General features: G+C 39.9%; 1 protein-coding gene across 4 annotated transcripts in view; it reads right to left on the minus strand.

Annotated features, from left to right (window-relative positions):
* Positions 1 to 13,238, minus strand: part of LOC134822096 (F-actin-monooxygenase mical2b-like) — a 176,776-nt gene that overhangs the window by 116,705 nt on the left and 46,833 nt on the right. For 2 of the 4 annotated variants that reach the window (XM_063832993.1, XM_063832990.1), the window contains exon 1: positions 11,088 to 11,105. The exons of 1 other annotated variant lie outside the window; for it this stretch is intronic. The gene's annotated coding sequence lies outside the window, so the exon portion shown is untranslated. Of the gene's footprint in view, positions 1 to 11,087; positions 11,127 to 13,238 lie in introns of those variants that run through there. One more of the 4 variants, XM_063832992.1, reaches the window with a different exon arrangement.

Below are 13,238 nucleotides of genomic sequence, written 5' to 3' on the forward strand. Positions count from 1 at the left end.
TTAACAGCAAAGAACGTAAGTAGGTTACTCCAGCAGTACATTAAAGCATTAATGACGAACGAATCAACAAATTACTAAATTATGAACAAAGAACGGTTGCAGTTCGCGACTAACAAACTCAAATCCCCGGCTGTAAATAAAACCATCGTAGCGCTGCAGCCTTCATGGATCTGACCTAATGACCTAATGACAATGACATAACATTTATATTTTCATATTATTATCTTCCTGTATTATAATCGTCATGTTGAACTTACAATGAACTGAAGTTCAAAACCAAAAGCCGGATATTTTCGAGTTTCTCCTGAAGACATTAAATCGCAAAATTTCGACCAGCGCACATCAAAAAGTCTAAACAACTCATCAAGGTTAACCTGGATGAAAACAAAACGATAATGCAGATAAAATACCAGGAAATGAGGTGAAATAGTTCTATCTATCTAAACGATACTATACTGTCAACACTATTATGATGTATTGTGTGAGCTGGTGCAGATTGAGGTATGTGAGTTATGAGAATGTTAGGTAAGGTATGTTAATATAAGGTGGGTGTTGTTTCTTAGAAAATGGGAGGTTGTGTAGAAGGTAGAAAAGGGGAGGTGTAGAGTGTTACCTAACAGTGTTAGGTAACAGTACGATCCAGTGTGTTTGTATGTACTGTGTATAATGTGAATATGACATGTGCGTGTGTTAGTTAGTTAGACTCACTGTGTTCTCTATAGTAGACAAGTAACACTACACAGACTATAACACTACACTCCAAAACAAATTTGATAGGGATTTTGGAAGATGAACAGGAGTTAAAGTTGGAAATAGTTTACAGACAAGCATTAAACAATTGGTAAGTGTTATTAGATGTAAAATGTTTGTCATAAAATAACTTACTGTTTAATGCTATTTTTATCTAGCGGTCATCAACACTTATGACTAGTTCACATTCGCACCATGACCAGTGAGCAGTGAGCAGAGCCGAACAGATTATAACAATAACCGGATGAGCTAATCAATAGCTTTACACAATGTGTCATAATAGCATTTATTGTCCAGTTATTGACTTACATAGAGTATAGATAGTGTGACTGTTAGGGTTTTTGATTGAAATAAATTTTCGTGCACATACAGAATGAATGGTTAATAATTTAATATATATGTAGACCAAGGTCTGTGCACGGGATGCTTCCTGGAAGAATCCAGTTCTTTTAGCGGGGCACCCTACCTAAAGCCAAATTGAGATATAATAATCATATTCCTAGAGAAATAATCAGAAATCGAATACCAATCAAATAATATGATATATAGGAGTAGTAACCATATTTACTATGCAAAATGCCCCAACCACATAGTGTAAATTTATATAGAATTCAAATTCCATATCATCATTAAACCTCAATAGTCAATATAATAGCCCAAGCAAAATTAAATAACTTCTTATATACCTTACTGTCATACTACAAATTAATTAAACATTTGAAATCTGTTAACCAGAGAATAAATTTCTAAACCTAATGCAAGTGAAATAATTTAGATGCAATAATGAATGCCTAATGTGAGTATCATCTGTCTATGTCCTTGTAAAAAAGTCTGTAAAAGAGATATGAGTAACTAATATAGAAGAAAAAACAGGAAGTTGTCGTCTGTTGAAAAATAAATAAAATATCTAGAATATAAATTAGAATATAAAATAACATTCAGTCAATGTGTCGTCAATAAACTGTACAATTATCAAATGTTAAAACTGGGTGATACAGTCACCAAAAATAAATACTAAGTATAATAAGTAAATAAATTAAATGTGGTCTATAAAACTACCACTAGGTATAATAGGTCAATAAATTAAAAGTGGTTTATAAAACTACCACTGTGCGAACCCTTTCTCCAGTTAAAACATGTCAGTCATGTGCAAAATCAATCAAAATGGTAAGGTGGTAAAAAAAGGGAAAATCCTTTCGATACATCAATTATATATGCCTCAGATTTAAAAGAATTAGAAGATACTTAGTTATCGTCGACTAAGATTGCAGTGTAAAATTTGTCATATGAATTGTCGACGGTATAATTAGGGTCTGTTGTTATAGATGAGAGTAGCTGTTTCTTATACGAATCACTTAAGCTTTTAACATCGGGCAGATTTCGTAGATCTGTTGGAACATTATTCCAACATTTTGCCCCCAAGTATTGAAAGTTTTTATGTGATGTTGATCTATTAACATATAGGTTGCAGCTTTCGCCGCTCCTACTACCTCCTGATATGTAACTAAATTTGTTCATAAAGTTTGTAGGACAATTGTCATGGATGATTCTAAACATATAATTTGACAGATGGAGTTGTCGTCTAAGATGGAGTGGTAACCATTTCATGTCTCTATAAACATTAAGGCTGCTCTCTGTTTGTGGAACGTTGAGAGCTATTTTGGCTACCTTTTTGTACAGAGTGTCAAGTTCAGCAAGTTTTGTCTTGCCAGCTCTACAATAGATCGTGTCTAAATAATCGAATTGTGGCAACATGAGTGCATTGGCAAACATTTTCCTATATTTAATAGGTAGCAGTGCTTTACTTCTATACATGGCACCAATTCTCTTCATGACCTTCTTAATAATATAATCTACATGGCTTTTGAAGTTTAATTTACTATCTAGAATGAGGCCAAGATATTTTGTCTCTTTGCACTCCTTGATTGTGAAAGTTACCTCATCACATTCAATGGTTAATTCATCATGTTTATCAACAGAATCAAACATTAGGAATTCAGTCTTCGTTTCATTGAGTGATAATTTATTTACACTGAGCCATTTAAAGATTGTCATAAGTTCTATTTTCATGTTTATAAATGTGCTTCTGCAGGTTTGATCAAAGAATAGTGCACCATCATCTGCAAATAGAAAGGGCTTAGATAGGTTACAGGCATAAATGATGTCATTTATGAAGATACTAAATAATATAGGCCCAATGATGCTTCCTTGTGGTACACCACTCAGAACTTCTAAAAATGGGCTTATTTTGCCATTGATCCTTGTGCATTGATATTTTACTGAACACTGAAAACGAACAAGACAACGAGAAGGATCTGAGTAGTGAGTATAATAGTAGTAGTAGTATATATATATAGTAGTGGTGTATCTGAGTAGAGGAGTAGGGTATCTGAGTAGGGTGCAGCGCAGGTGGGTGATCTAACTAACATGATAACTGTAACTGTAAGGTGGGTACCGACTATACTCTATAGTAGTAGTTCTAGCAGTGTGCTGTGGCAAGCAAGATAGTCGCCGGTTAACAGCTGAAACGGTCCAACCAGGAGCTCACAAACTAACCACGTGGACAGCAACCGTCTAATCAGGAGCTCACAAACTAACCACGTGGGCAGAAACCGTCCAATCAGGAGCTCACAAACTAACCACGTGGGCAGAAACCGTCCAATCAGGAGCTCACAAACTAACCACGTGGGCAGCAACCGTCCAATCAGGAGCTCACAAACTAACCACGTGGGCAGCAACCGTCCAATCAGGAGCTCACAAACTAACCACGTGGGCAGCAACCGTCCAATCAGGAGCTCACAAACTAACCACGTGGGCAGCAACCGTCCAATCAGGAGCTCACAAACTAACCACGTGGGCAGCAACCGTCCAATCAGGAGCTCACAAACTAACCACGTGGGCAGAAACCGTCCAATCAGGAGCTCACAAACTAACCACGTGGGCAGAAACCGTCCAATCAGGAGCTCACAAACTAACCACGTGGGCAGCAACCGTCCAATCAGGAGCTCACAAACTAACCACGTGGGCAGCAACCGTCCAATCAGGAGCTCACAAACTAACCACGTGGGCAGCAACCGTCCAATCAGGAGCTCACAAACTAACCACGTGGGCAGCAACCGTCCAATCAGGAGCTCACAAACTAACCACGTGGGCAGCAACCGTCCAATCAGAGATTCTGATTCGAGTTTGTAAGTGTGATGTGTAACAAGTGGCGGGCTAGCGAAGGAAGCTGAATGACCGGTTCAGAGATTTGAAGCGTGGGAAGTGTAAAGACCTACACTAGATAAAAATAGCTCACTCCCTTTCAAAGTTTCATGCTACGATTATTTTTGCGTAATACCAACTTTGGGAACCATCTGATTTAAGAAAGTTTCGATCTCATGTGACAAGAACAGTCAAAGAACAGTCAAAACGCTGAGAAATGCAAGGATCTGAAATATCCGTGACTAATGGATATTAACCACCTCCCAATTTGACGAGGTGGACAAACAGTCACTGATTGGCCGGGGCGGGCACCCCATAACATTCTCTACATTGGTCGAGACGTTCTGTTTCATAATGCAGCAGACACTTTAAAAACTCTGGGCTAACAAGAAAAGTAAATGGGAAGCTACAAAACTATTACAAAATAAGAACCTGCAGTGTAAAATCAGTAGTACTCGGAGGTAATACTGCTTCAATCTCCCATACAAGGGGGATAGTTAACAGCTGCAGACAACACTAAACCTACACAGAAACAACACAAAGTAACAGACGTTTCCTTCGCTAACTAGAGTAACACATACTATTTGCAGTGCTATTGAATATTACTAACGGTAGTGAATAATGCACACGGCCCCGCTGAATATAGTTACAGAAACATTTGAATATAGATGTGAAGGTGTGATTAGTGTAATATTATGTGAATATAAAGACGCAGGATCGGGAAATGTAAAGTAGAAGTGTTGTGGACAAAGGTGAGGTTTTGCACACTATACACGGTACATGGTACAAGGTACATTATACACAGTACACTATACACGGTACAAGGTACATTATTCACGGTACATTATACACGGTACAAGGTACATTATACACGGTACATTATACACGGTACAAGGTACATTTAAATACACGGTACACTATACACGCTACACGGTACATTATACACGGTACAAGGTACATTATATACAGTACATTATACACTGTACATTATACACGGTACATTATACACAGTACATTATACACATTACACCATACGCGGTACACCATATACAGTACATTATACACAGTACATTATACACGAATGCGCTAAAGTTGTTGACAGAATCAGGGAGACACTGCACGTCACGTGACGTTATCATTGAACTCATATATTTCACAACATGAACAAGTGAAAAACACTCAAGTGTGAAAGTTGAGTCACATCGTGTGTAAAGACTGCAGACTGTAGTAGTATATAGTATAGTACTACTTCTTACACCAGATGTTCACTGTTCATTCTACACTTCACATGGAGTTCTGGGCGAGGTACACTGTTCAGTTTGGGTGGTAATGAATTTGTAATGAAGGTAGAATTAGACATCAGGATATCACAGGCTCATCAAGTGCACTACAAGGCTGAAGCTAGGGCTGCAACAGAGACCCCTGTACACTACAAGGCTGAAGCTAGGGATGCAACCCCTGCTGCCTATCAAAACTGAGGATGAAGCTTTAGAAATAACACTTAGAGTATATTGTTGGTCAGATCAAGAGTAAGAAAGTAGCTATTAATGTAGCTACTAGTATTAGTAGTGTATTACTGTAGCCCGCTCTGACCCATTGTCTCAAGTAACCTGCCTAACCAATCAGAGGCCGGGCATTTGACTATCAACTTATCAATCAGTAATGACTATTGAGCAATGACTTTTGAGCAATGACTTTGACGTATGTTCCAAGGTTGTACAGACAAAACCTGCACAATACACTCTTACACATTAGCTTAGCAGCTTATAGCTTGCAAGACAATGCATACTCTACTACTAATGCATACTCTACTACTACTAGTTACTGGGAGGTGTTACTGCTAGACTCTACTGGTTCACTACTGGACTCTACTGGTTCACTACTGGACTCTACTGGTTCACTACTGGACTCTACTGGTTCACTACTGGACTCTACTGGTTCACTACTGGACTCTACTGGTTCACTACTGGACTCTACTGGTTCACTACTGTACTCTACTGGTTCACTACTAGACTCTACTGGTTCACTACTGGACTCTACTGGTTCACTACTGGACTCTACTGGTTCACTACTGGACTCTACTGGTTCACTACTGGACTCTACTGGTTCACTACTGGACTCTACTGGTTCACTACTGGACTCTACTGGTTCACTACTGGACTCTACTGGTTCACTACTGGACTCTACTGGTTCACTACTGGACTCTACTGGTTCACTACTGGACTCTACTGGTTCACTACTGGACTCTACTGGTTCACTACTGGACTCTACTGGTTCACTACTGGACTCTACTGGTTCACTACTGGACTCTACTGGTTCACTACTGGACTCTACTGGTTCACTACTGGACTCTACTGGTTCACTACTGGACTCTACTGGTTCACTACTGGACTCTACTGGTTCACTACTGGACTCTACTGGTTCACTACTGGACTCTACTGGTTCACTACTGGACTCTACTGGTTCACTACTGGACTCTACTGGTTCACTACTGGACTCTACTGGTTCACTACTGGACTCTACTGGTTCACTACTGGACTCTACTGGTTCACTACTGGACTCTACTGGTTCACTACTGGACTCTACTGGTTCACTACTGGACTCTACTGGTTCACTACTGGACTCTACTGGTTCACTACTGGACTCTACTGGTTCACTACTGGACTCTACTGGTTCACTACTGGACTCTACTGGTTCACTACTGGACTCTACTGGTTCACTACTGGACTCTACTGGTTCACTACTGGACTCTACTGGTTCACTACTGGACTCTACTGGTTCACTACTGTACTCTACTGGTTCACTACTGGACTCTACTGGTTCACTACTGGACTCTACTGGTTCACTACTGGACTCTACTGGTTCACTACTGGACTCTACTGGTTCACTACTGGACTCTACTGGTTCACTACTGGACTCTACTGGTTCACTACTGGACTCTACTGGTTCACTACTGGACTCTACTGGTTCACTACTGGACTCTACTGGTTCACTACTGGACTCTACTGGTTCACTACTGGACTCTACTGGTTCACTACTGGACTCTACTGGTTCACTACTGGACTCTACTGGTTCACTACTGGACTCTACTGGTTCACTACTGGACTCTACTGGTTCACTACTGGACTCTACTGGTTCACTACTGGACTCTACTGGTTCACTACTGGACTCTACTGGTTCACTACTGGACTCTACTGGTTCACTACTGGACTCTACTGGTTCACTACTGGACTCTACTGGTTCACTACTGGACTCTACTGGTTCACTACTGGACTCTACTGGTTCACTACTGGACTCTACTGGTTCACTACTGGACTCTACTGGTTCACTACTGGACTCTACTGGTTCACTACTGGACTCTACTGGTTCACTACTGGACTCTACTGGTTCACTACTGGACTCTACTGGTTCACTACTGGACTCTACTGGTTCACTACTGGACTCTACTGGTTCACTACTGGACTCTACTGGTTCACTACTGGACTCTACTGGTTCACTACTGGACTCTACTGGTTCACTACTGGACTCTACTGGTTCACTACTGGACTCTACTGGTTCACTACTGGACTCTACTGGTTCACTACTGGACTCTACTGGTTCACTACTGGACTCTACTGGTTCACTACTGGACTCTACTGGTTCACTACTGGACTCTACTGGTTCACTACTGGACTCTACTGGTTCACTACTGGACTCTACTGGTTCACTACTGGACTCTACTGGTTCACTACTGGACTCTACTGGTTCACTACTGGACTCTACTGGTTCACTACTGGACTCTACTGGTTCACTACTGGACTCTACTGGTTCACTACTGGACTCTACTGGTTCACTACTGGACTCTACTGGTTCACTACTGGACTCTACTGGTTCACTACTGGACTCTACTGGTTCACTACTGGACTCTACTGGTTCACTACTGGACTCTACTGGTTCACTACTGGACTCTACTGGTTCACTACTGGACTCTACTGGTTCACTACTGGACTCTACTGGTTCACTACTGGACTCTACTGGTTCACTACTGGACTCTACTGGTTCACTACTGGACTCTACTGGTTCACTACTGGACTCTACTGGTTCACTACTGGACTCTACTGGTTCACTACTGGACTCTACTGGTTCACTACTGGACTCTACTGGTTCACTACTGGACTCTACTGGTTCACTACTGGACTCTACTGGTTCACTACTGGACTCTACTGGTTCACTACTGTACTCTACTGGTTCACTACTGGACTCTACTGGTTCACTACTGTACTCTACTGGTTCACTACTGGACTCTACTGGTTCACTACTGGACTCTACTGGTTCACTACTGGACTCTACTGGTTCACTACTGGACTCTACTGGTTCACTACTGGACTCTACTGGTTCACTACTGGACTCTACTGGTTCACTACTGGACTCTACTGGTTCACTACTGGACTCTACTGGTTCACTACTGGACTCTACTGGTTCACTACTGGACTCTACTGGTTCACTACTGTACTCTACTGGTTCACTACTGGACTCTACTGGTTCACTACTGTACTCTACTGGTTCACTACTGGACTCTACTGGTTCACTACTGGACTCTACTGGTTCACTACTGTACTCTACTGGTTCACTACTGGACTCTACTGGTTCACTACTGGACTCTACTGGTTCACTACTGGACTCTACTGGTTCACTACTGTACTCTACTGGTTCACTACTGGACTCTACTGGTTCACTACTGTACTCTACTGGTTCACTACTGGACTCTACTGGTTCACTACTGGACTCTACTGGTTCACTACTGGACTCTACTGGTTCACTACTGGACTCTACTGGTTCACTACTGTACTCTACTGGTTCACTACTGGACTCTACTGGTTCACTACTGGACTCTACTGGTTCACTACTGGACTCTACTGGTTCACTACTGGACTCTACTGGTTCACTACTGGACTCTACTGGTTCACTACTGGACTCTACTGGTTCACTACTGGACTCTACTGGTTCACTACTGGACTCTACTGGTTCACTACTGGACTCTACTGGTTCACTACTGGACTCTACTGGTTCACTACTGGACTCTACTGGTTCACTACTGGACTCTACTGGTTCACTACTGGACTCTACTGGTTCACTACTGGACTCTACTGGTTCACTACTGGACTCTACTGGTTCACTACTGGACTCTACTGGTTCACTACTGGACTCTACTGTATTCCTTTGAACTGAATTATTAAGATCAGAGTCATGGCAGTCATTCTTCACTAATGTCAATATCAGGATATTAGGATACAGTTAAACTATACGATATACATGAGAAAAACATACCAGATTACATATTCCTTCTTTTCGTGACAGCTCAATGGATTACGTTGTGCGTCCGGCCGTCCGGTCCGGGTCGTGGAACCTAAAGTTAATTCTGATCTGACTGAAATACCGGAGGAAACCTTGGAAATATGAAACTATGTTAACTATCTTAGATCATAATTTGTGGTATATTTTTCGGGTCACAGTATTGAGCATCTCTTAGAATATCAGCAACGATTCTGAATTTGAAAATGCGCTAAAATTTAGAGTAGTTGTCACGGAGAGTAGAGTGTAAATTATTTTGAGATTGTATCGAACTATTTACATCCACCCCTCATTGCATGATACACCAGTTACATATTTTAAAATTACGTTTACCGTCAACTTTAAAGACTTAATCTATCCTCACGTCAGATGTATGTTAAGGGTTCTTGACACGGATTAAATTTATTTTTATTAACTTAGAATTACACTCATGTTTAAAGGCATAGTTTAGCCCTAATTTCACCCATTTATTTTCTTAGCTCAAATATTTCAGTGAATCGAAAAAAGAGAGCCAAAAATTCGGGGAAATTTTATTTGAGTGAAATATTTTGCCACTTTCTTAGCCTTTTGTAAAGCTTTCACGTATAAAAAACTAACTAATGAAAGAAATGACTAGAGAAACTAGTTTCACGTAACAATATTAGAAATACAATACCACATTTCACCATCCAACACTGTCTCTTCTCACTAAACTGCCTCATTTTGATTTCTATATTTTAAATCTGATGTTTACTATTTATTACTAAATAACATTAAGACACAACATTTGATACATCTCCACACGTAACACGATCACGAGTTATCAAGAGGTTTCCATGCTAGAAGAGGCATGAGGGGTGGCAATACTAGGCACCTAGTCAGTAGGTCACTCATTCACTAATTGGAGATAATTATAGTTCTTTGTTTCACCTTTTATTCTAACATCATTTTAAGGACTTGATCTAATTAAGTAATTGCAGGACACAGAAATCATAATTCACCGGAATTCTGAAATATCAGAACGATTGATTGAGGAGCACTACCCGAAGACATTACTCGGCACTAACGCCTTAAAATCTTTAATTACAATCAAATATAAATATATGCACACAATGTATAAAGTATTAATAATGTATAAAATATGATTATGCTATTAGCAAATTTAAATAGTACTATTAAGAATTTTAAATAACTCTTATCTCTTGACATAAATTTAGAACAGCGACACAGGGTCTGAAGAATGCGCGGTGATATTTTTATCTTTTAAAAGTTGTAAATGACAGTGAAATTGCGCGGTGTCGATAGCATTGTAAAAAATGCTCGAAGATAGTCATTGAGCGGATCAAACGGAAAGTCGCTAGATTCACGTACTTTAGTTCAAAACCTGAGCTATAATGACAGACTACTCGCAGTCTGTGGGATCTATGAGTCCAGTTAGCGTACACTAGTTCGACAGAGTCCAACTTTAGGGTTTTTCGAACTACAGTCCGTGTCTAATGAGAGTACGTCTTGTACCAAGTTGTTGCAACTATTTCCAAACTTGACATAGTTACTGACTATAAATAGGGTTAGGACCGAAACTAACACGCGCCTACATTCAACTTGATGTAACTTTCAATTAAGTCGCAATTCAATAAATCAATTCTACAGAAAGGCAGAACACGTAGGGACATTCTCAAGGGTATAAGTTACATTAATCACGATATTAGTAGAATCTTTAGCTGGGACCGATAATAATCAGTATCACTATATAATGCTTTTGGACACGAAGGGAAACACACATCGTAAGGCTTGAAATCTTCGTAAAACTACATCCTTAGAGCCTCAAATTATTTGTTATACAGTAGTGTTGAAAGTATTAATCACTATATTATTGGATACATTGCAAGGTCAAAAGGAAATCGCGGCACGTGCAGAATCGCGATTTTTCCCATTCTCCGCGACAAATCGCGATTTTTGATGTTTGCCGAGACAAATCGCGATTTTCTCAGATCCTCGCGACAAATCGCGATTATTCCAGTTCTCTGAGGACCAAATTTGCGCATTCTCCTTTAAATCCGAGGGCCAAATATCACGTTCTTTATAATTATATGGAACTAATCACATCCACAGCCTTCCGAATGTAGGTACGGACCGAAAAAGTATTTTCGGCTTATAATGATCAGGGTAGCATGAAACATGAACAAAAGTAGTTTCCAGAAAAACTTCTCGATAGGTACAAGGAAAGTGCCTAAATATGTAAGTTACTCTCCTTGTTTCTATATAAACATAACCTTTATAATAATTCTTACGTAATGTGCAGTCAAGGAGGTGGTCCGCAGATTGCGTGATGGCCCCGAAGATGTCTACTTCTAAACCTCTCAATAGGTTCAATAGGTTCAATAATTGTATAGATCATATAAAATGGCTTTCAGTAATAACCCTATATTATAATCAGCTAAGCTGTTTATTCTTACTGTTCAACTTCCTAGTTTTTATACATAATTCAAGTGTGTCACTTAAAACGCCGGTTAAATTTTCAGACAACGGCTGCCCGTTCACTGAAGACATGAAAACTAATAATTTTCTATTATCACTAGAAGCCGCACAGACCTACTATATAATGTGTTAAAATGACTTCGAAGTAAAGATAATAACATGACTGACTCCCATGCGTTAGAAATCTTGATTTTATATGATCCTTAATTAATGAAGTAAGTAATTCGGTATTTAATTTATCATTTGGTCGTTATTTAATTTATTATTTGTCCTGAGTCCTGAGTCCTGATTTGAAGTTTTCCCTATGTCTATGTTTATTTGAGGTCATCAAATTTAAATACAAGGATTATAATATAGACTCGCCTATTAAATCGTTCATTATCTTGTTTGAATTTTAAATAGGAGCAGATAGCCACCTAAAATAAGTATTTTTGGATAATCTTCTTAGTTAATAGTTTATGAGATTATAGAGTTATAGATTAATTATTCTATGACACGTAATTAGGGTTCGTTCAGTTTTGGAATTCCGTCAGAAAAATAGTTCAATCTCCCTATATAAGAGACAAGGGAAACACCTTTATTTTTGTATTGTTGTTCTTCATTGTGTATCCTCAAGAGTTGTGGATTCTGGTGGAGACTGGGAGGCGAGGCATATTTTCTGACAGAAATTAACCAATCAATACAGCCGGCCAATAAACCCTATCACTGTCACGTGTCTAAAATAAGCCTCACCTCCCCACCAGACTTCAATGTGCTCTACACCGATCCAACGAGCAGTTTGATCAGGTTTTCATAATCACCCGGTCTACAAGTGACGATCAGTTGGTAACCAGATGGTAGAAGAGAGACGTGTCCAGACAGCAGTCCTGCTTCTAGGCTTACTGTCTGTTGTAGTGGGAGGTGTTGTTATTAGAAGAGACACTTTGTTCGCTAATACTCTGGATAGGTGGAACGTTAACATCCGTGACAAACGTGATTTAAGGTATTTTCATAACCCTCTTAATTACAGACAATGATTAATTTATAATAATATTGGAAATTGGATCTGATAGATCTTATTATATTATATCATAATATTATCTTGTCATACCGAAGCTACCAACTAATTTTGGAGCTTTATCTTTGTCTTAAACCTTCCGTTCAATGAACATGAGAAATGCTGGTTTTCTAAAACCCATAGTCTGTAATGATTACTTGTAAAGAGCTCGGCCAGGTGCCAAGTACCAGCACCACGAGTCAGATACTGTCGTTTCAGTGAGAGATATGATCGTTTTAAACGAGCGGTGGAGTCAGTGGAGAGAACTACTAGCGGGATAGTGCTAGAGAGTTTAAACCCCTTCACTGTCATGGTAAGAACAGTTCAGGGGGCACAGGATTTTTGAAAGGGGTAGGCGAGTAGTCGGCGCAAAGCGCCGGCACAGAGGCTACCGCCGCGAGCGAAGCGAGTGGCGGCAGGGGCCCGGGGGCGCAGCCCCTGGAAAATTTTTGACTGAATT

This window comes from Bolinopsis microptera, chromosome 10 (assembly GCF_026151205.1).
Source record: "Bolinopsis microptera isolate Bmic1 chromosome 10, MBARI_Bmic_1.0, whole genome shotgun sequence".
Classification (NCBI taxonomy): Eukaryota; Metazoa; Ctenophora; class Tentaculata; order Lobata; family Bolinopsidae; genus Bolinopsis; species Bolinopsis microptera.